The 24,104-nt window shown below is 36.1% G+C and overlaps 1 protein-coding gene across 4 annotated transcripts in view; it reads right to left on the bottom strand.

Annotated features, from left to right (window-relative positions):
* Nucleotides 1–24,104, bottom strand: part of Fstl5 (follistatin like 5) — a 654,438-nt gene that overhangs the window by 193,842 nt on the left and 436,492 nt on the right. The window lies entirely within an intron of this gene.

Here is a 24,104-nt window from a genome sequence, read left to right as displayed (position 1 = left end):
CTGAGGAATATCAAGTAGCCAAGAAGCACCAGTGGTGAATCTAATGTAAAAAATTTGCAGGCCAGTGCGGTGGTGGTGCACGCCTTTAATCCCAGCACTTGGGAGGCAGAGACAGGTGGATTTCTGAGTTCGAGGCCAGCCTGGTCTACAGAGTGGGTTCCAGGACAGCTAGGACTACACAGAGAAACCCTGTCTCGAAAAACTGAAAAAATCAACAACAACAACAAAAAAAAACAAAAACAAAAACAAAAACAAAAACAAAAAACAAAACAAAAATTTGCAGGCCAAAAGATGGTTGCTTTATGATTTTAACAAATCATCATCTTTTGGTAACACCTGGTTTATTGTCTTCTCAGATGTTCTTTTGTAAGGAGCTCAGCTTGTGGCACATACATCTTACTAGCTTGTGAGGTGAGAGCAGTGATAAAGACCTTAAATTTGGATGGAAGATTTCCTGTCTGTACATTGTTAAGGAAGTGATTTTATTATCGATCAAGAAATGGTGTTTCTCACCTGCTTGGGAAATCTCACTAGCATGCAGATAATGTGGTAACTTTGTCAATCCATTTTATTTTTTGAAATAAATATATGATCTCAGAACAAAAAAAAAAAAAAAAAAAAAAAAAAAAAAAAAAAAAAGAAAAAGAAAAAAAAAAGAAATGTTCAAAATACTTAGTCATCAGGAAAATGCAAATCAAAACAACCATGACATTCCACCTCACACCAGTCAGAATGGCTAAAATCAAAAATTCAGGTGACAGCAGATCCAGGCAAGAAGGTGGAGAAAGAGGAACACTCCTCCACTGCCGGTAGGAATACAAACTGGTACAACCCCTCTGGAAGTCAGTTTGGTGGTTCCTCACAAAATTGAACATTGTATTACCTGAGGACCCAGCTATACTACTCCTGGTCATATACCCAGAATGTGCTCCAACATATAATAAGGACACATGCTCTACTGTGTTCATAGCTGCATTATTTATAGTAGCCAGGAGCTTGAAAGAGCCCAGATGTCCTTCAACAGAGGAATGGATACAGAAAATGTGGTGCATTTATACAACAGAGTACTACTCAGCTATTAAAAATGATGAATTCATAAAATTCTTAGCAAATGGATAGAACTAGAAAATATCTTTCTGAGTGAAATAACCCAATTGCAAAAGAAAACATATGGTATGTACTCACTGATACGTGGATCCTAGCCAAAAAGCTCCAAATAACCAGGATACAATTCACAGACTACATGAAGCTCAATAAGAAGGAATATCAAAGGGTGGGTGCTTTGCTCCTTCTTAAAGGGAGAACAAAATACTCACAGGAGCAAATTTGGAGATAAAGTATAGAGCAGAGACTAAAGGAAAGGCCACCCAGAGACTGTCCCACCTGGGGATTCATCCCATATACAGTTATCAAACCCAGACACTATTGTGGATGCTGAAAGGAGCCTGATATGTCTGTCTCCTGAGAGGCCCTACCAGAGTCTTACAGATACAGAGGTGGATGTTAGCAGCCAACCATTAGACTGAGAACAGGGTCCCTTATAGAGGAGATAGAGAAGGGACTGAAGGAGTTGAAGGGGTTTGTAACTCCATAGGAAGAACAACAATATCAACCAACCAGACAACCCCTATCCCCAGAACTTCCAGGGACTAAGCCATCAACAAAAGAATACGCATGCCTCCAGCTGCATATGTAGTAGAGGATGACCTTGTTATGCACCAATGGAAGGAGAGGGCCTTGGTCCTATGAAAGGCTCCGATAGATGCCCCACTGTAGAGAAATCTAGGGTGGGGAGGTGGGAGTGGGTAGGTGGGTGGAGGAATACCCTCATAGAAGCAGGGGGAGGGAGGATGTGATAGGGTGTTTCTGCAAGGGAGGGAAACTGGGAAAGAGGATAACAGTTGAAATGTAAATAAAGAAAATATCCAATAAAAATGAATATGAAAAGACAAATATAAATTTAATCAATGAATAAAATGATAATATGGATCTAAATCTTTCATTGGAAAAGGTAACATGCATATATATATATTTAAACTTTGATGTCTATTTTTATTATATTCAAAACAATATATATTTTTATATCAATCATAAAATGGTGGACATGTTATTAAATGAACATAAATAGAAAAAAATGAATCTGAACCTAACAGATGTTGACTAATCTTATCATTTATTTAATGTATACTTCCTTTAAAAGTGAGCTTTCACTGATAAGAATTCCATGTTGATTTAAAATATATAAGTTAACACATTGCTAGGATAATTTAATTTATACTTTGAATTTTAGATGAATAAAGAAAGCTTCCACTGATAAATATAAGCATTCCATATTAATTCGAAATCTATAAATTAACAGTTTGCCAGTATCATTTTTCTTTGATTTTTAGATGAGTATAGCTCTATCAAAAATTTGTCTTGGGCTGGAGAGATGGCTCAGGGTTAAGAGCACTGACTGCTCTTCCAGATGTCCTGAGTTCAATTCCCAGTAACCACGTGGTGGCTCACAACCATCTGTCATGGGATCTGATGCCCTCTTCTGGTGTGTCTGAAGACAGCTACAATGTACTCACATATATAGAATAAATAGATCTTTAAAAAAAAAAAAAATAAGAAAAAATTAAAAAGCCGGGCGGTGGTGGCTCGTGCCTTTAATCCCAGCACTTGGGAGGCAGAGGCAGGTGGATTTCTAGCCTGGTCTACAGAGTGAGCTCCAGGACAGCCAGGGCTATACAGAGAAAGCCTGTCTCGAAAAACAAAAACAAAAACAACAACAACAAAAAAGAATTTGTCTTATAATTAAAAATAAAGTGCTAAATACTTTATTAGACTTATAATTATCTACTATTTTTACATAATTTAAAATATAAATAACAAAAAACTATTAAATCAGTATATTCTCAGTGCAAATAGTTATAACCATATCCCAGAATAGGATATTTTGTTGTATTTCAGTTTACTTGAGGGACAATGGCAATTAAATCATAACCTTGCTTACACTAACGATGAACTCTAACACAGTATTAAACACTTACCCAGGATTTAACTTTAAGGGTCATAATATACTGGCCAATTGAATAAATATCCATGCTACTTGATATTTGGGAGAACAAATGCATAGCCATTTCTGGGGAAGCATATTAAAGATTCACCTCTGTTTATCACAACTTAGCCCAAGCCTTAGAAAAGCAGGGTATATACCAGAAAATTTCATCTCTATAATTCAATGTATGTAACAAGGAAAATTGTCAAACCTAGTTTTCATTTCTTTAAAAAACCTGCTCTTATAATCTGCATACTCTTTTTAAAACACAACTGCTGATCTCGGGAAAATGCCTGTTTGTTGGCATGTTTGACTTCACTTCCTTCTCTGATGTTCACATATCCATGTAAACTTTTGAATCAACAGCTTGCACTGTGCTCCTTGTTCACCTCACCATCTTCTTGGATTGGAAGAGGGTCTCTGGGGCATCAGTCTTCAGCCATGAAAATATTATGTTTTCATGACTGTGCTTCAATTAAACAAATCCTAGGAGTCACTCTGTATAACAGTTCTAGCCTGTAGTCCTTTTGAGGAAACAAATCAAAGGATCTCTTTACCATTGCATTTTCTTGAACACAGATACTAGTTTGAGATATCAATAGGTTTAAAAACCATTTTAAAAGCTATACTGGAGATTTGACAAAATAGTTAAATTACACACTGGATAAAAGAAGGCATCTTCAATGAATGGAGCATGTCAAAGTGGATGTGTACATGTTGAAGAATGCAAATAGATCCTTATGTATCACATTGCACAAAAACACAACTCCAAGTAGATCAATGGCATCAATAGAAAATCTAATAAAAGAGAGACTGTGTAAGATTAGCCTTGACACCGTTGCCAGGGGCTTTCTGAATAGAACACTGGTAGCATAGACTCTAAGGACAAAAATTAATAAATTGAACCTCATTTGAGCTTTTTAGACCTCTCTTTACTTCTTGAATTGGAGGAAGGGAACAGACTCCTCTCTGAGTCTCCCAGAGTCTCTATATTCTGTCTGTGTTGATCCCTTAAAAGTTAAAGAGACTGAAGGAAGGACAATCTAGAGACTGCCCTATCTGGGGATCCTTCCCATATATAATCACCAAACCCAGACACTATTGTGGATGCCAGCAAGTGTTGACTGACAGGAGCCTGATATAGCTGTCTCTTGAAAGGCTCTGGCAGTGCCCAACTAATACAGAAATAGAGGGTCACAGCTATTCATTGGACTGAGCACAGGGTCCCCAATGAAGGAACTAAAGAAAGGACCCAAGGAGTTGAAGGATTTGGAGCCCTGTAGGAGGAACAACAATAATGAGCTAACCAGTATCCCCAGAGCTCCCAGGGACTAAACCACCAACCAAAGAGTACACATGGTGGAACTCAAGGCTCCAGCTTCATATGTAGCAGAGGATGGCCTAGTCAGTCATCAATGGGAGGAGAGGACCTTAGTCCTATGAAGGGTCTATGCTCCAGTGTAGGGGAATGCCAGGGCCGGGAAGTGGGAGAGGGTAGGTTGGTGAACAGGGGGAGGGGATATGTTTTTTTTTTCAGAGGGCAAACCAGGAAAGAGGACAACATTTGAAATGTAAACAAAGAAAATATCTAATTAAAAAAAAAATAATGGCTTCTATAGCAGTGAACTTGGAGCACAATCTTCCCTACTTTAGTTGACTCAAAGTCTTCTCTCTAGTAGTTTTCTTGTATACAAGTTTGCAAGAACACTTAATGGTTTCAGCAACTGTTTAATAAAATAATTTTCATGGGAAGATGAAACATATATATGGATGTACTCAGAACAAGTGGGAACTCATGCTCAAATCACATGATTCATCCAAAGTCCAGTGAATTTCCATATACTTCTATCTATGGCCAATAATGAACAACATTGGTCTATCTCTGTGTCTTGCTGTATCATAAAATTCCACTGTATAAGTCTCTAGAAATGAATTGAATGGCAATTTGTTTTGTTAAATCCTTTACACAGTGCTAATATTGTCAATAGCCCAGATACTTTATCATAAAATAAACAATTAAATGTTTTGTTAAAGACTTAAAAAATAAATAAATAAAAAATAAATTGGACCTCACAAAATTGAAAATCTTCTGCATGACAAAGAACTCTGTTATTAGTATAAAGTGGCATGATACACAACAATCTAACAATCTGTCTACCAATTATATATCCCATTGAGGGTGAATATCTAAATTATAATACATAACTTAAAAAATGAACATTTAAGAAATCAAAAAAGAATAAATGGGTATAGAACTAAGCATAAAAAAAAACACACATGTCTGAGAACACATTTAAAAAAAATTAAACATCTTTAACAAGGACCAAAATGCAAATGAAACTACTTTGATACTTCATTTTACATCAGTCAGAATGCTAAGATCCATTTTCTTTAAAGAAAAAAAACTAACAGTTCATAAAATGGATAAATTACTGGTGGGACTGAAACCGTCTGCAGTGGTGTTTCTTTAGGAAACTGTGAATAACTCAATTTCAAGATCCAGCTATATCACTCTCTTGCATATACCTCCAAAGGACTCTATATACATCTAGAGAGACATTTTTTTCATCCATGATCCTTGATACTCTATTCATGAGAGCTAAAAATTGAAAACAGCCTCTATGTCTATAAACAAGTGAATGGATACAGAAAAACAAATCATTCTGAATGGGTTAACCCATACCCCAAAAGACAAATGTAGTAAGTGTGGATATTTCTTTTCAAACCTTTGATACGCAGGCCTTAATCCATCTTACCACAGAGTTTAATATAAAGTACTAGTGCGGAGGGTATGATCTTCCAAAAAGGGGAAACTGATTATATAGTTATGGAAAGACAGGGGCTAGACTGGAATCAGAGGGTTAAAGATCCAGTAGAGAGAAGGAAGTCATAAGATAAGAAACCCAGGGAGAAAACCTGCAGGTAGATCAATGGAATAGAATTGAAGACCCAGAAATGAACCCATAAACCTATGGCCACTTGATCTTTGACAAAGGAGCTAAAACCATGCCATGGAAAAAAGACAGCATTTTCATCAAATGGTGCTAGCTCAACTGGCAGTTAGCATGTAGAAGAAGGCTAATTGATCCATTCTTATCTCCTTGTACAAAGCTCAAGTCCAATGGATCAAGGACCTCCACATAAAACCAGACACACTGAAACTAATAGAAAAGAAAGTGGGGAAGAGCCTCAAGCACATAGGCACAGGGGAAAATTTCCTGAAGAGGATGACAATACCTTATGCCCTAAGATCAAGAATTGACAGATGGGACTTCATAAAATTGCAAAGCTTCTGTAAGGCAAAGAACAATGTCAAAAGGACAAAACGGCAAGCAACCAATAGGGAAAAGATCTTTACCAATACTATATCTGATAGAGAGCTAATATCCAAGGTATACAAAGAACTCAAGAAGTTAGACTCCAGAGAACCAAATAAACCTATTAAAAAATGGGGTATAGAGCTGAACAAAGAATTCTCAACTGATGAACACTGAATGGCTGAAAAGCACCTAAAGAGATGTTCAACATCCTTAGTCATCAGGGAAATGCAAATCAAAACAACCCTGAGATTTCACCACACCTAGTCAGAATGGCTAGGATAAAAATCTCAAGTGACAGCAGATGCTGGAGAGGTTGTGGAGAAAGAGGAACACTCCTTCATTGCTGGTGGAATTGCAAGCTGGTACACCCACTCTGGAAATCAGTTTAGCGGCTCCTCCGGAAATTGGACATAGTACTACTAGAGGACCCAGGTATACCACTCCTGGGCGTATACCTAGGGAGAAAATCTAACAATCACTAAGGGACATTTAATGGGTCATATGAAAACCTAATGCACAGAAGTTTCGTATATATATATGATGTATGTTTATATATTTATATATGAAATAAATCTAAATGGAATCACCAAATAATGGGGCAACAAAGACCTAACCACCTAACCAGCCTTTTTATCCCCTGCCGAAGTGAAACTTCAGGGGCCAGGAATGAATGACATCTAATTGAGCATCTAATCAAGTTCTGGCCGAAGGAACCTCACAAGAACCCAACAAACCCTCAAGCTAGTGTGACAATTATTGTTTGCTACCCACTAACTTTATGGACCTATTGCTGAAAATGGCATTTATATAATTATAAATATGAAAAAGTCAAGCTAGTGTTTAAGTGAAGCTTTCACACCCTACTGAATGTTGACTTTTAGTATTTGAGGTACTATGAGTGCTACCAAAGGAAAAAGATAATTCAGAACCAGCTACAAATCCTGTGATCTAAGTGATGACCTTCTTGCATGATAGACTACAGCAATATTGACACAAACAATGGGGGGGGGGCAACCAACCACTACCTGATCGGAATTGACAGCCACTGGACCTAGTCCTCTTACACTCCAAGCACTTCAGATCCCTGGCAGAGAATCTAAGCTTAACATGTGGTCAGGAAAGCTAGCCACTCTTTTTCAGGAAAGAAAGGCCAGACAGTCTACTAAACTTTTTTTTTTTTTTTAAAGTTTAACTCCTGTACTGTGGAATGTCTGGGTCCCCTTGGAGGGTACAAACTTTGTCTGTTGGCTGTTCACCCCTTGACTTTGTGTAACCTCATTTCAAGAGTATTTAGAAAAGGAGTGGCTGACCTGGGAGAACAAACACTGATAGGCTGGGGCTGCCCTTGGCACCTTGCCTCCCACCTGGATCAAGGTGGCAGCAAGCCAGTTTGGTCTGTTCACACGGCTCTGGAAGGGGCCAGCAGCATCTCAGGCTCTCTGGTAAGAAAGCTGATATCTAAAAAACGTCTGCGCCTGGGAGAAATGGATTCAACAGGGAAGAAGAGGCGCCTCCCTTAAAATTGCAGCTAAAAAAATAAAAGAAAAAACCTTTTGTCTCTCAGTTTAAATGTATAAATGTATGTGGCCACTGCATGTTTAATTCTGCCCAGTCTCAAATATACAAGGTTACTATGTTTTCCATGTCTTGGCTATAAAATATTAATTTATAAGTTACGAACTGTGGTTAGTAATGTATAATGTCAGGGACAGAAAGTTAGTTTAAAACAACTCAGGGTTAAAGCCATTCTGGGCAACAACACATGGCATGAGCCAACCAAGGTCCTAGAAATCAGAAGTATAAAAGATAACAAATAAACATGTTTCTTTGTCGAGGTATTGAAGCTGCATGAGTTCATGTGCGTGAGCTCTTCTTGCTGGCAGCCAAAATTTATGGTAATGCACTTCGTATTGATTTATAGATACTGAATTGTTTAAATGGTTATAGTTGGCTTTGTCTTCTAAAAAATATGATTAAATGTATATAAAACTATGGGATATTTTAATATTTATTAAATGACTAAAATGTCTTTGTTAGTTTGTGACATATAATGAAGTTTTATTGGACAACAGCAATTAGGTTATAAACCAGTAGGGGAGACAATTATGATAAGGTCTGTGGCAATCCCTATTGTGATGCTTATAGAGCTGATGAAAGAAATAAATATAACAAGATTTTTGTTTATAAATACAGCTATTAATTAATGCAATATAATGTCAATTAGATATATGTTCCTGATGTTTTCTGTTTGTCATAGATTGAAGGGGTAAAACACTGGACAGATTAACAGTCACTGGCTCTTGCAATCCACCTCCCCCTTTCAGTTTGCCTGAGCTCTGGCCAGGCTCCAGAAGCCCCTTCTTTCAGCCCAAGGTGCAGATCACATCCATGGACCTTGCCTTTTTTTTTTTTTTTTCCAACTTGCTAATCTTTTTTGTCCTGACACTGGCTTACAGCTTAAACTTAATCAGATGGGAAACCATTACGTTCTATGATGATATACAATAAAAGGGTTAAAAAATGTTGCTGGTGTCTTTATTGGCTATGCTCATGGCATAAAAGTTTTATTTTCATACTCAAAGACTTCATTTCAGAATTATTATTTGTAAGGCTCAAACCAAATAGGCTCCTAAAATTACTATAATGAAGAAATACATGTTATTAGTCAGTAACCCTATAAATAAGTGTATCCTTTAATATATTCAGAATAATAGTAAAGTCATGTTCAGTACTGGTGTAGTTAATTACAAGGTTAAAGATTTATTTGGTCTCTTGTTTTATGTTTGCAAGGTATAGTTTGAAACAGTTAACTAAGAAAAGACAAATTTGTTTAACTTAGATATATTAGGTAGATATTAGCCCTCGAAGCAATCAGAGAAATGTGGAATATACTATTTAATAATTTAAAATTACTGTGACAAACAGAGACTCCCAAAGCCTAACATTGCCTCCCAAGGTCTCTAAGAAGAGAAGGGCACATTGACAAAAGACACGACCAGGACTTTAGTACTCTAGCCACTGGGTCTAATTGCCTGAGTGTCTCACCCTCTGTCAGGACTGGGTCTAAACTGTGAACAAATATAGGACACCGGGATTTTAATATAATGGTGAATACCAATGTACATTTTTTTGTTAACATTCACATAACCCTTGAGGGATTATAAACTCATAAGATTTAGATCTAGCTGCCACAGATCAAATGCACTCCACATAAGTAAATCTGTCTGTTCTTGAAAATGGGATTTTTCCCCTTATTCTTGGGATTTCTTACCTTCCCCAATTACCAGAAAATTTTAACTTCTATCCCTAGCTGAAATTTGTCCCAGCAGATTTTACCTCCCAGACAGACTCTATCCAGAGTATACCTGAGGACTGCAAGCTGCTGAGTTCTAGACTTGCTAAATAAAAGGTGATGTTAACTAGTCTAGCTGGTGTTATGCTTCCCTGTCTTTCAGCTGGATCATCTAACCAGCTGCTTCTGACAAGTGCCCCAACTGACCAGCCTTTGAACAGCATTTTAGTCTTCTTTGCTCTCGAAAAGGCAATGTCCTAATGTCAGCAAGAAGCAATTACAGAAGAAAAATACAATGTGCATTGCCCCATCTTACAGGCTGAAATGGTGAGTCAAAACAGCCCACATTTCAGCAATAAAACTTAAGGTTCATAGTCCCTAGTTTTCCCATTTTCTCCTTGACCAATAACTCAGACCTTGAAAGAGACTGAAGAATCAAGCATTTTATTCAGTAACAAATTTTAAGCAGAGAATGAGAGGTGAAATTTGAAAACAAACAAACAAACAAACAAATAAAAGTCTCAGTTTCCCATGGAAGCAGATGGCTTCTCAGTGGGAGGTACTAACAGTGAGCTATTAATCAATGATGCCTCTAACAAAAGAGGATAAGTTCTTGGGAGTCAGTTCCTGGGACATCTGACCAAAGGAAATAATAAGGTTGGAGCTGAGCTGGTTCCTGGAATTTCCTCAAGGCCTCACCGAATATAGTGAAATTAACAAAGCAGCAAAGCAGAAACCAACCCGTATTACTTCCCCAGCTCCCACTAATGGAGTTTTAGATTAGCTAATGTTTGCTAAAATTCCCCTAGTTTTCTATAAAAGGCTTGTGTGTCTTTGTCTAGGGTTTCTGTTTTGATGAATGCTTGACACATGCATGCTGGCAATTTTTACAGAATAAATGTTCTTTGTCTTGCATACTGTTTTGAATCTGGAGTCTTCCTTCAATGATTTTTGTATCCTAACACTTGTCTGGTCAAGAAACAGACTTGATAGACTATAGCCCCAGGGAAAAACAAAATAATACTTTTCTTCTAAAGAAACACAGCAACATGATGATTCCCAGTAAAATTCTGATATAGCCATCCATAGATCAGTGTCTCACTTCCCCTTGAAGTAGATTAGAACTAATGCAAAGATTGGACAACAAGCATAGACTGAGAGATTTTGGAACAATTAGGCTAAATGGGAGGCCTTCAATAAGTCCCTCCTCTCAATACTCAGAGATCTATGTAAAATAGCAAAACAAAACTATAGAGGAGCCATGGGGGATGGTTGTTACCAAAGAAACTGTGTCTTCCAAACATAAGACTGATGCAAAACTGAATTAAGAAAGACTGAGAGTTCATATATAGGTATTCTGCACAGAACCAATACAGACTGGGTTTCAGCACTGCCAGGGGAAATGATTTCACATACCTAACAAAAGAACTGTCTCCAATTGAAAACTGCTAACAAAGGAAAAATTAGTTCTCTTCAATAAGTCTTACTAAGTACATAAACCACACTTAAGGGTAGACTCCATACCTATCAGTAGATGATCAACACAAAATTGGTGTTTTTATCATTTTTTTTTTTTGTTCCGTACTGATTTGATTGGGCCTTGTTATATTTTCCTTTGCATGTATGTATGGTTTTATTACTTTCTTTTTTTAACGTTTTGTGTGTGTGTGTGTGTGTGTGTGTTTGTGTGTGTTTCTTGTTTGTTTTATTTTTCTGGATTTTTTTTCTGCTTCTTGTTGGTTTGTTTTACTGTTTCTTTTCTAAATAAAAAGAATGAAGGCATGGAGTTGGGTAGGATAGGAGGTGGGTGTTTTATTGGAAGTGAGAGACAAAATAGATGATCAGAACATATTTTGTGAAAAAAAATATTTTCAATATAAACTTTTAAAAGAACAGGTTATCAATAAACAGTATAAAAATAAAAGATTACTACATTGGTCCTTAATTTCTTGGTTGTTATGTGCTAGACAATGTTGTCATCAGTATTTTCCAAATATATATTTCAAATCTAGAGAACACTGTTTATTAAAATCCTCCCACTATATAGGAAATGACAGATATTAAGATGACAATATGTTCCCTAGTTACACTTGGCTCCTAATTGGTACTTTAAAACTGGAAATAGATTGGACAGAATCCAAAGTTTGATCTCTATGTTATACACCACACTGCCTTCCTTCTAAAGCATTAACACAGATAATGAAGTCTTGCTCACTGCTGTGGTATTCCCAAGTCTCATGTTTTCCAAATCTTGTGCGCAGTGAGAGTTGGGAATGTCATATCGATTCAATGTGCTGGGTGGGAACTTATGGATGATGTTAATTATGGTCATCAGAGGTGCATCCCTTGGGTGTGGTGAGATACCTCTCAGGGACTCCTAAGTTTTCTGAAAACTAAGTTGGTAATAGAAGTAGAAGCTTGGGAGGAGGGATGGGTTATGGGGTTTTGTGGGAAGGGGCTCTTGAAATGTAAATAAAGAAAATATCCAAAAACAAACAAACAAACAAAAAAACAAAGATGCCAAACAAAACAACGTAGAAACCTGACTGTTAGCTTTCTCTTCTTCATAGGCTAAGTGATTATTGGCCCTGACATAGCCCTTTCCCATTGTAATCTTACAATGAGGTCCTCAACAGTGAAGTTGAAGTCGCTGTTACATCCTTGGATTCTCAGAACTCTGGGAAGGATTAGTAATAATCCCCTTCTCTACAACAGGTCTCGATAGTTAATTTTTTTTATAGAGGCAAAAATTAACTAAAGACTAAGAATTGGTTACTTATTCATTCTTTCTCCTTTTAATTTTACCTTTGGTAACATCATGTTCATCTTCAACTTTCAAACGTGTAATCAAGTTTTAATTTGTATACAGTATCTATGAATGTAGCCGGAGTACACCTTTACCCATTTTGTAAAACTTTATTAATTGTGTCAACACCTATGTACAAAGAATACTTTCCCTTCAAATTGTGATTTTTTTAAAAAAATTATTATGTCTTTAAGATGTTATGGATGTCAATGACATTCCAAAATCATTATAGCAGTGTTCAAAAGTATAGGTGGTATATTGAAAACTTTATCTCTATTTGTGTTATATGCATTTCTACTAAAAATAGCTTCACTCGATTATATATTGATTGAAGTCAAGAAAAATCATTATGGAAGTACTGAACCTGGGACAGACAGGGACAAAGAATGTTTTAAACAGATATAGTCAGTGTGGGCAAGATAGCTCAGCTTGTAAAAAAGCTTGTCTGCTGGTCTAGGAATGTAAGTTCCATCCCAAAGTCTGAATATAGGTAAGGAGAGCCCTGAGTTCCCAAAATTATCTTATAGCCTTCATATGTGCCAGCTCACAATGAATTATACAATAACAATATTAAATAATAATAAAATAACAATAAATAATAATATATAGAGAGAAATATGAAATAGGAAGTAAAAGTGGAGGGAAAAGAAAATTGAAGGAAGAAAGAGGGAAGAGCCTGAGGGGAGAGTCAGGAGCAAAAGAAAAAGGGAATTGTTAAGACCAGGATAATCACATTACACACTGGTAACCAAACTGAATATTTCCAAAAGTACAAGATAAAGTACAAATATCTCACTATCATATAATATAATATTATTCATACATTATTTCTACAACTTCCTGAAGTAATTGATGCTGTTACAGAGGAACTCTCATCAATTATTCATTGTAGGAGAACTTGGAGCTCCTGCCAATAATCCATGCTAAAATGAACTGCTAACAGTCTTCCATTAAGAATGTGACTTCAAAGAACAGAAATTCATGTGAGAACGATTAAAAAAGATAAAGACTGTCTTAAGAGAACAGAGCTCAGGTAGTTGGCTTTTATATTATAATATGAGAGAAACAATGTTTTTTAAAATGTAGTGAGAAAAATTAAAGCTAAACCATTTGGAGAGTAAAAGCAGAAAAAAATTACTACTGTTCAAAAATATCTTACATCTGGTGTGGACGAAGTAGACAAAGGTACTGGCTGGTTTTGTGTGTTAACTTGACATAGCTAGAGTTATCACACAGAAAGGAGCCTCCCTTGAAGAAATTTCTCCATGATATCCAGCTATAAGGCATTTTCTAAATTAGTGATCAAGGGTGGGAAGATCCACTGTGGGTGGTGCCATCCCTGGGCTGGAAGTCTTGGGTTCTATAAGAAAGCAAGCTGAGCAAGTCAGGGGAAGGAAGCAAGACAGTAAGGAACATCCCTCCATAGCCTTTGCATCAACTCCTGCTTCCTGACCTGCTTGAGTTCCAGTCTTGACTTCCTTTGGTGATGAACAGCAATATGGAAATGTAAGATGAATAAACCCTTTTCTCCACAACTTGCTTCTTGGTCATGATGTTTTGTGTAGAAATAGAAATCCTGACTAAAACAACATTTTTATGGGATACACATATAAATGCATCTCATTACAAAGAAGGTGTACTGGCTGGTTTTGTGTGTCAACTTGACACAGGCTGGAATTATCACAGAGAAGGGAGTTTCAGTTGGGGAAGTGCCTCCATGAGATCCAGCTGTGGGGCATTTTGTCAATTGCCCCTTGTGGGTGGTGCCATCCCTGGGCTGGAAGTCTTGGGTTCTATAAGAGAGCAGGCTGAGCAAGCCAGGAGAAGCAAGCCAGTAAAGACCATCTCTCCATGGCCTCTGAGTCAGCTCCTGCTTCCTGACCTGCCTGAGTTCCAGTCCTGACTTCCTCTGGTGATCAACAGCCATGTGGAAGTGTAAGCTAAATAAACCCTTTCCGCCCCAACTTGCTTTTTGATCATGATATTTGTGCAGGAATAGAAACCCTGACTAATACAGAAGGCAAGTAAGAGAGACCAGATCAGAACAAATTTGTTCTTTTACTGGTAAAATTTATTTAAAATGATAAAGAGTGGATATATCTGATGTTTATGGTCATGATATATACACACATATTAAGTTCTACATAAATTTTGAAAGTTTTTCTAAAATTCCTTTCTGGAATTATGCTTCCAAGCATCTCTATAAACATCTTTAAAGCTTGATGTGGACAAGTATTTGCTGTTGTATGTACATCATGAGCCCCTGACCCCTGCTCTTGGATTCCTGAATATCTTTCCAGCCTTCTGAGGCTTTAGAAGTGTGGTTTTTAGAGTCATTAAAATGTTATTATGTAGTTATCTGAATTAATCTATAACATGATATTTAATTTAGTTAAAAAGAAAATCTCCATTTAAAATTAGAATATACATGGCCCCTGGTAACTGTTTATCCATCTCCTCTTCCTTTGGTTTCCCAAATGCAACCAAAATCTTATATTCACAGAATTTTTCAATACATAACTATACAAAACATTTATTACAGAATAATTTTTCCTAGTAATTCAAATTCTAATATCCCATTTCTACTTTGAATATAATAAGCATCCTCTAAATTGGTATTTCAAGTAGTATGATGTATTTATATAAAAATATAAAAATTCATCCTTGAAATAACACATTTAAGAGGTCTCATTTTACAAATAAAACTGAAGAATGATGCTGTGTATCTTGATGTAAGTACCTAAACTTGTTCCCAGATGAGCCAATTTGGTCTACAATTCTTAATGTACTTTCTCCTCTGCAGATTCTCAATAAATTTTAGCCTAACTTAAGTTTACCTATTGCTATTTTACATTGACATCTTTATCTTCTTTCTAGTATCACATTGCTAATCTTCCAAACTCTAATATTCGTAAGACTTTTCTAATCTAAATAGTTCCCCTGAACTGTGTGATTTTTGTTGCTCAGCCTTTCTTGAGAGCTATGTTCTGAAAACAGACTCTCTGATTTCAGGAACCAATTCATGTCCTCATTCTGTATTCCATTATGTTGCCAAAGTCTACCAGCTAATAGACATTCTGTAATTATTTTTCTAGATATTAAATCTTTATGTGTCCATGTGTCCCTTCACAATTACAAAATAGCTTCAAGCACTAATGTCCAGGAAGAGCTGCTGGGGAAAAAAACCCAAATAGTATATTTTGTTGGATTATGGCTCATATTCTGTTCAAAGCAATGCAAGCAGAGAAGAACATATGTAATTCAGTTCTAAGCTACTGAAAATTTTTAGGGCAGCTCTAGACTGACTACAGTTAATGAAGTAAGAGTAATATCAAAACATTACACAACCAAAGGATGATCAGCACAGCACTGATTGGCGCCTACAAGGGAACAAGGCTCTTATTTTATTATTCTGAACATAAACAGTGTACTTTTTTTCCCCTCGGGGAAACAAAGAGTCATGATTTATTTCCACAGGGAAACTGAAGAGTAGGAAGCCCCCATTGCCTTGCTCCATATATATACATATATGGCCTGTATTTCCTTATAAGCATTATTTAGCTAGTTCTAATAAAAGAGATAAGCCCAAGCTATTAAAAAATATTTTCTAAATTTAATGTTAGATTTCTTTCTATATTATGATTCTACATGAATTTCAATACTGGTACCAAACATTATGATACTTCAAATGTTCTTTTCAATGCCAAAAACCTCACTTCTATTATACCAAATATTAAAGTAATTCTCTTTTTAATTCAGATTATTATATTAGGCTTTCATAATGCCTTATAATGAAAACTACATTCTTAAGATTTTTTGATATAAAAGTCATTTTCTTAAAATAGCAATACAATAAATTTAAGCAAATATGTGAAATTGACTGAAGTACTGCTATTGGCAAAATGCTTGGGTTAAAATAAAAACAGTTCTCACATGCATCTTTCTTGATGAGCTAAATTCTTAAATTTATGCAAAATTAAAGTCCTGGGGGCTGGAGAGATGGAGAGGTGGGTAACAGTTAAGAGCACTACTCTTTTTGCTTTTCTAGAGGACCCAGGTCAAGCTCACAGTCACATGGTATTTCAGAATTACCAGTATCTCTTCTTCCAGGGGCAGGAAAAACATGTCAAGAAAGTTCCACTTAGAAGTTACAGAGGCCCATGAAGGCAGAGCTGATGTTGAGTATAGAAGCTGCAAGCCATGCCTCTTATAACTCATCCTAAAAAGGAGGGAACTAGCAACATCTAACAAATTTGTTGGTGGAAGGATCAAAGGAAAGAGAAATAAATTCAATGAGATTCAGGTACACAGACAAAACATAAATTGAGCATAGTAACTTCAGAATTGGAAACTGACTTGATAACTACTTCCAACCACAAGTACAAGGTAACACTAGAGAAAACAAACTGGTGTCACAATTATAGCTATTAACAAAATTGAAAACCTCAGGGTGCTAATAGGGATTTATCAGAAAAAATATGTCTAATACTAACTAGCAATATTTTTACCCAGGTATCTGTATTCCTTCAAATAATTTGCAGATTACAAAGAAAACACTGAAATAGAAAACAGAAAAGAAAAGTAATCTGTTTGTTAAGGAAACTAATATCAAATATTTCTGCACTGTTGAAAATGTCAATCAGGAAATAAAAAATTACCACAATGAATCCCTGTATCCTTAAATGACTTCACTGGAGGACTTGAGGATACTCCTGGTATATGGTAATTTAATGTTTATTTATTATTTCTATGTCTTTAGTTATTGAGAAAGAAGGCTACTGTGTACCCTGTCTGGCTCTAACTCAGAGTTCAACACGCCTCTCTCCCTTTGAGTGCTCTGATCGATTGCATAAGTCATTGTTCCTAGTTAGGTGGGTGATTTTAGCAGGGAAATAGAAAAAGAAAGTGGGAATACTGAAAAACTTAGAAGAAATCGTTCCATGTATGCACACTCATTAACAATGTCAGGGTGATTTTGGGAAGGGTCCAACCCACCTGACTAACATATGCAAAGAACTTGAATGTAGGGCCAGAGATATTCTTTAAACTTAAATAGAAACATATCTTAATTGAAAACAGAATAGAAAAGCTCTGCTCAGCACAGATACCTGGGTATAATTACAAGTACCCATACATTAGTAAATACATGGAGTTATAATTTTTTTTATTTGAAGAGGTAACAAGGGTTAAATTAAACTTAAAAGGGGTGATAATTCTATATATGAAGATTTACAGATTACATTGCAGAATACCTTATTCTGCAACTTGCTTCTAAAACATGTGCATTATAGTGTATCTAAGGGAAATCAGGAGAGGATATGAGAAGATCTGAAGAAAGAAAAATGAAGAAAGAAACCTAATTATGTTGTAATCTCAGGGAAATGTGAATCAAAATAACCCTGAGATTCCATTATACATGTCAGAATGGCTATATTCAAAGAAACTCAAGTGCTAGCGCATGCTGGTGAGGAGTGAAGCAAGGTGAATACTTTTCCATTGCTGATGGGAGTGGAAACTTGCACAACCACTTTGGAAATCAATTTGGCAGTTTCACAGAAAACTGGGAATAGATCTCTTCAAACCCAAATACAACATTTCTGGGGATATACCCAAAAGATGCCCCACTATACCACAAGGACACCTGATCAGCTACATCCCTAACAGTTTTATTTAAAATAGCCAGAAACTGGAAACAACCCAGATATCCTTCAAATAAAGAATGAATAAATAAAATTGGTATATCTATAAAATGGAATACTATTCAGCTATTTAAAGAAACAAAAGACATCATGAATTTTACAGGCAAATGGATGGAATTTGAGATGAATGAATCCTGAGTGAGGTAACCCAAAACCAGAAAGACATGTATGGTATGTACTCACTTATAAGTGGACATTAGCCATAAACTTCACAACAACCATGCTATAGTCCTCACACCCAAAGAAACTAAGTAAGAAGGCAGACTCAAGGGAGTATGTGTCAATCTCACTCAGAAGGGTAAACAAGTGATCTGAGGTATATGGAGAGAGGGAACTAGGTATGAGAGAGGTGAGAAGGGGAATAGAGATGATGATAAGTTGTGGGGACTGGGGGACAAGGGAAGACTGGGAGTGAGAATGGCAATTGGCAGTGACAGGAAAAGGAGAACATCTTTGTTGACTAGGTGCAAGCCTTCTTGAGAGTCGTGAGGATATCAAAATCCTATGGGGGTGACCCTAGCTTAGATTCCTACTAGAGAGGGGTATAGAGACTAAAGTGGCTAGCTCCTATATCCAAACATGACTTTCAGAGGAGGAAATGGGACATCAATTCACCCACAAAACCTTCAACCTAAAATTTGTCGTGCCTACAAGATGTTCAGAGATAAACAGGGAGCAAAGTCTGAGGGAACAGCCATCCAACGATGGACCCAATTTGAGACCTATACCATATGAGAGAAGCAACCCCTGACACTATGAATGATACTCTGATATGCTTGCAGACAGGAACCTAGCATAACTGTCTCCTGAGAGACTTCATCCTTCAGCGGATGGAGGCAGATGCAGAGACCCACAGCCAAACATCAAACAGTGCTTTGGGAGTCTTGTGGAAGAGTGGGAGAAAGAAACAAGCAACTTTGGGGAGTCAAGGATACCATAAGAATATGCACAGAGTCAACTAACTTGAGACTATAGGGGCTCACAGATCCTGGGATAAGAACCAGAGAGCATGCAGGAGCTGGAACTAGATCCCTACACTTTTATAGCAAATGAGCAGCTTAGTTTTCTTGTGTGTCCCCTTACAAGTGGAGTAGGGGATATCTTGGTCTCTGACCCTGCCATTAGCTGACCTTCCCTCCTAATTTGGACTGCTTGCTTGGGCCTCAGTATAAAAGGCTGTTCATAGACCTGCTAGAATTATATGCCCCAGGGTGGGGTGGTAGGCAAGGGGAGGCTCTTCTTCTCTGAGGAGAATGGGAGGGGACAATTTGGGATTTGTAAGGCTGGAACTGGTAAGCAATGAGGGAGGGAGGGGTGCTGTGATCATGATGTAAAGTGAATAAAAAATAAAAATTAAAAAATATTGATAAAAATATGTGATAATGAATAATCTATAACTATTTTCAATGTTTGTCCCTGTATAATTTAATCATCCCCAGTTCCTTAATGATTTTACTCACTTCACAATCAGCATGCCATTCAGTGATTCAAATCGAGGCAGAGTTCAGTGAGCGTGCAAATACCTTAATCAATACAGTCATTATAATTACTGTGTTTTAACTCCAGCTCAATTACTTGGAAAGTATTAATAACAAAAATAATTTAGAAATATGTAGTTAGCAACTCAATTTTATTTTTATTTTTGAAGAAATGTGTCACTAAATGGCATACCATAGGGTTTTTTATTTAGACTTTCCAGAATTTCTTATATAACAGTTTTGAAGATATTATGCTATTGAATATATTATAATGTAAACTATACTATAATACACCATTTTTAAACTCAGAAATTTTTTATAAATGCTAGTATTTTATTGTATTATATAACAATCTTTTATTTAGAGTTTATAAATTTAAATTTAAATCATGGCTTATATAATTACATTGGTAGATTAAATAAATTCAAGTAGTCATATACAGTTTTCATACTTCTAAACTAGTAAAGAATTATGACAGAAAGCAAAGATTGAAGTAGCAGAGATAAACATCTTGCTTTCTCATTGCCCAGAAAACCACATAAACTGAATGCTGGTATCTTTACCACTGTCTCCTAGGCCAATGCCAAACAGCTTAGCTGAATAAACAAGCTTTTTTTTTTTTTTTTGATGTTTTACTGTATACGCAGCTTCAAAACTGGAGTTCAAAATGAGAACTCCAAGTGTCTCTGTTTAGAAGTTATAGACAAACAGCAAAGTCCATAAAAGAATAATTGTCTAAGTTTTTTTTTTTCTTATTAGTTTCTGTCAAGCAGTTTCCTCTGAGACTGAAATATACCATTGGTACTGAATCTCCATAAACCAGAAGATAAACAACTCAAAATAGTCAGGAAGTCCCTGAAACTGACCAGATTCATTATGTCATGGTCATAGCCACCCCTTCCCCCACCCTATCTCCCAAGCCAAGAGTAAGCAATAAAACTGCTGAGAGTTGCTCTCAGACAAAACAAGCTGCAAAGAAGACTCTGAGACAAGAGCAATTGCCTGGATGAACCAGAAATCAACAGAGCTGCCTGGCAGAGGCACATATGGAATTTCCACCTTGAAATTAAGAAGTAGGAGCAAGCAGTCTGGTGATACTAGCTGCATTATCCAGACTAGTTTAAAAGAACATGACTCAATAGGTTGGAAGATGAATAAGGTAGGATTTGTTAGAGCAACTCCAGGTCTCTACACACATGTACACATTGTGTTTCTGTATAATCTGTGCATCTGTAAATGTAAGTATGAGGCACATGGGAACATATATGTGCATCAAGCACAAATACATGAAAAGATGGAAAAAAGTAAAGAATCCTATCCTACTGTCTTTCAGACTGTATTTATAACATTAACTTTACACAACTGTAAAACATACTTCTATACAAGCTAAAGTAAAATATTCTGTAACAACAAAACTATGGAGTTTCTTACAGAAATTTATGCTGGAAGCATAAATAAAGGTGTCCTAGTGATAGTGCCTGATATCAAAAATATGCTGTATAAATTTTAGTTCATCCTGTGGTGAAACATTTAAAACCTATTTACCCACTATCTTACTTAGGTTTTATTGCTATGAAGAGACTTTTATAAAGGACAACATTCAGTGGAGCTAGCTTACAGTTTCAGAAGATCATGCCATTATCATCATGGAGGAAAACATATTAGGGTCCAGGCAGACATCTTGTTCTAGGAGGACATGAGTGTTCTACCTCTTGGTCCAAAGATAGCCAGGAGGAGATTAGATTTAGCAAGCAGCTAGGAGGGGACTCTTTCTCCCTGGGAAGATCCTGAACATAGGACCTCCAACACTTCCTCTAACAGAGTCACACTGTCTAATAATGCCACTTCTGCATGGTCCCAGGATAATAAAACCACCACACCCACTTACAGCCCAGTGTTATTTAAATCTGTGCTTTTAAATATAGTAGTCTAACGGATGTAAAGAAGCACAACACAGATTTCTGGGAAAAAAAAAATGGCAGTGAAGGTCACTCCCAACCAGGACACAGGGGAGCTCTTCAGTCAAAAATAGTCCCTTCCACTTAAGGTAAATAAGTCAAGAAATCAAATAAAGACAAGCACAAAGGGAAACTTAGGTCTTGCTGGAAATTTCTTCCAATAGTGATAAGACAGACTGCTGGCACACTGACAAGCTAGTTTTACACACTTACCTCCATTTCCTCTAAAATCTGTTTCATTTATACTCTAGTTGTGCAAGGAACATTTCTGTACCATGAATTATCAATGGTAATATTGAGTAGTTCACTTGCATTTAAATTAGTAAGACAATAAAAATTGTACAGACACTAATTCAAAAGACATAAAATTATTGATTTCAGTCTTGGCAACTAAGGAAATGATTAGGTTATAGAAAAATGATACTGGATTAAAGAATGATATAAAAACAAGGGTTATGGGTATATGCAAGTGATGTCACTAATTTTATCTGAATTATCATCTATAATATTTCATAATACCAAATGATTTAAAGATATGAAATTCCTACAGATGTGTCTCTATCATCATCAGTGTAGTAGTGCATTATTGTTGTTACAAATTATTTTGATATTATACTTTAAAATTGATAAGTAAGGACATTCTAAGGCCTTTAAAATGGATGAAGGACTAAGTGATTGCTTCTTTCTGATTTGTTTCTCTCTACATAATCCCCATGTCTTGTATTTGTATTTTTTTCTGCCTCAGTCATATAAAAGCTGAGATTACTAGAATTCATACACAGGGCTAGCTAGTAATATCTCTGTAACCAAGCCCCAATAGTATTTCTGGTAATGAAAATTAAACCACAAAATTTCTTAGAACTAACATATTAAAACTCACTAAAGTGGTGCTGAGTGAACTTCCTATAACACCATGAGGGTCTAATCTTAGAATTATTCAGGCAACCTTGACATTGCTATTAGTAAAGGTAAGAAACCTGAATATAGGTTTAAATGAGGGAATATAGGCAGTATTAGGATATTTAAGAAATAAATTTAAAATTCTATACTTCCATTGGATATATTTATTTACTTCTCACTTTCTATTGAAAAATAAAAATTAAAGTTAAATTTGACAGTGGGAATAAATTACCCTCATTATAACAGATAACTTTTAAAAATATATAATACAGGCATATTTAAATCTCACAATGCTTGTGTGCCCGCTATCATTCTCCTTCTGACAACACATGTACACTCACACACGCACACATACACACATATGCAAAGAAAAAAATAAAATAAAAGCAACATTTTGAATTTAGCAAGCTCAAAGCCTTGTTCATGAAACTACTGTGATATAGACATATTCTTTGCAGGTAGGTAAAATGTATGTGATTTTATAAAACTTCTTTCTCTTTAATCTTTTCTTTGCTATGATTTAAAATTCACTCCTGCTATTATTTTGTTGATTTTCATATAATCTGTATGATGCTTGTAAGAAATGCTAATGCGTACTTTTATTAACATGTAGATTACTTCATTTAGCTGGGCTACTCATGATGTCTGGAAAGGGAACGAAGCTGTGAACTATCAAACACTCTTTAAGGCTATTTGAATATATATTAATATTTGAGAGCCATTCCAAAAATCTTTCATCTTTGTCAAAGAGAATATGTCAAAGCTCTCTCAATTCCAAAAATAAATTACTCAGTTTTTCTCCATAATATAATACTTTACATTTCATTTTCTTAATTTGTTCAATGTATTCTGTTTGTCTCTAGTATATTTATCAGCTATTATAGCACCTCTTCTCTATCTACAAATTCAGTTTTCCCATAGTGACGAAACTAAGCTATACATAGGCCTCCACATCTGACTATAAAGCCCTGCATCTCAGTGCTAACATTTCTCATATATGTTGTAAATATCTTCTGTAATTGGATATATATGTTATATTCATTCATATACACACACACACACATATATATATATGTATGAGCATCCTGACCAACCCCATCTTATCTTTTTTCAGGCTCCATCTTAGAGAACCTGATCTAAGATTGTACTTGAGTTAACTATCAAGCCTACACCTATAAGTAGTCTCTAGGTCACTTCCTAACAACTACCAATCAGGAGGGAAGCATATGTACCTAAAGATATTTATTTATGAAAGGTTATGGTTTTGTTGCCAGGACCAGACAATCATTTTCAAGGGCTGCAAATTCCATAATAGCTGCCGATTCAGATGTATGCCAAACTGGATATTCCCTTCACTATTTTCTTGTCTCTATAAATGCTTGCTTGAGAATGGGCTTTGGGCTTCACCTTCCTGTCGTGTCCTGTCCTTTGGGTCAGTGATGATGATCCAAGCTCACATTTGAATAAAGACCCTAGTGCAGTTGCATCAGAATTGGCTCCTTGGTGGTCTTTTGGGGTTTGAAAGTACTTCCTAAATGAGCAAAACATATATATATATGTGTGTATATACACACACACATATATATATACATATATATATATATATAT

This window comes from Mastomys coucha, unplaced genomic scaffold (genome assembly GCF_008632895.1).
Source record: "Mastomys coucha isolate ucsf_1 unplaced genomic scaffold, UCSF_Mcou_1 pScaffold16, whole genome shotgun sequence".
In the NCBI taxonomy this organism is placed as follows: domain Eukaryota; kingdom Metazoa; phylum Chordata; class Mammalia; order Rodentia; family Muridae; genus Mastomys; species Mastomys coucha.
Note: the sequence above shows the minus strand (reverse complement) of the source record. Positions and strands in the feature narration are given on the sequence as shown.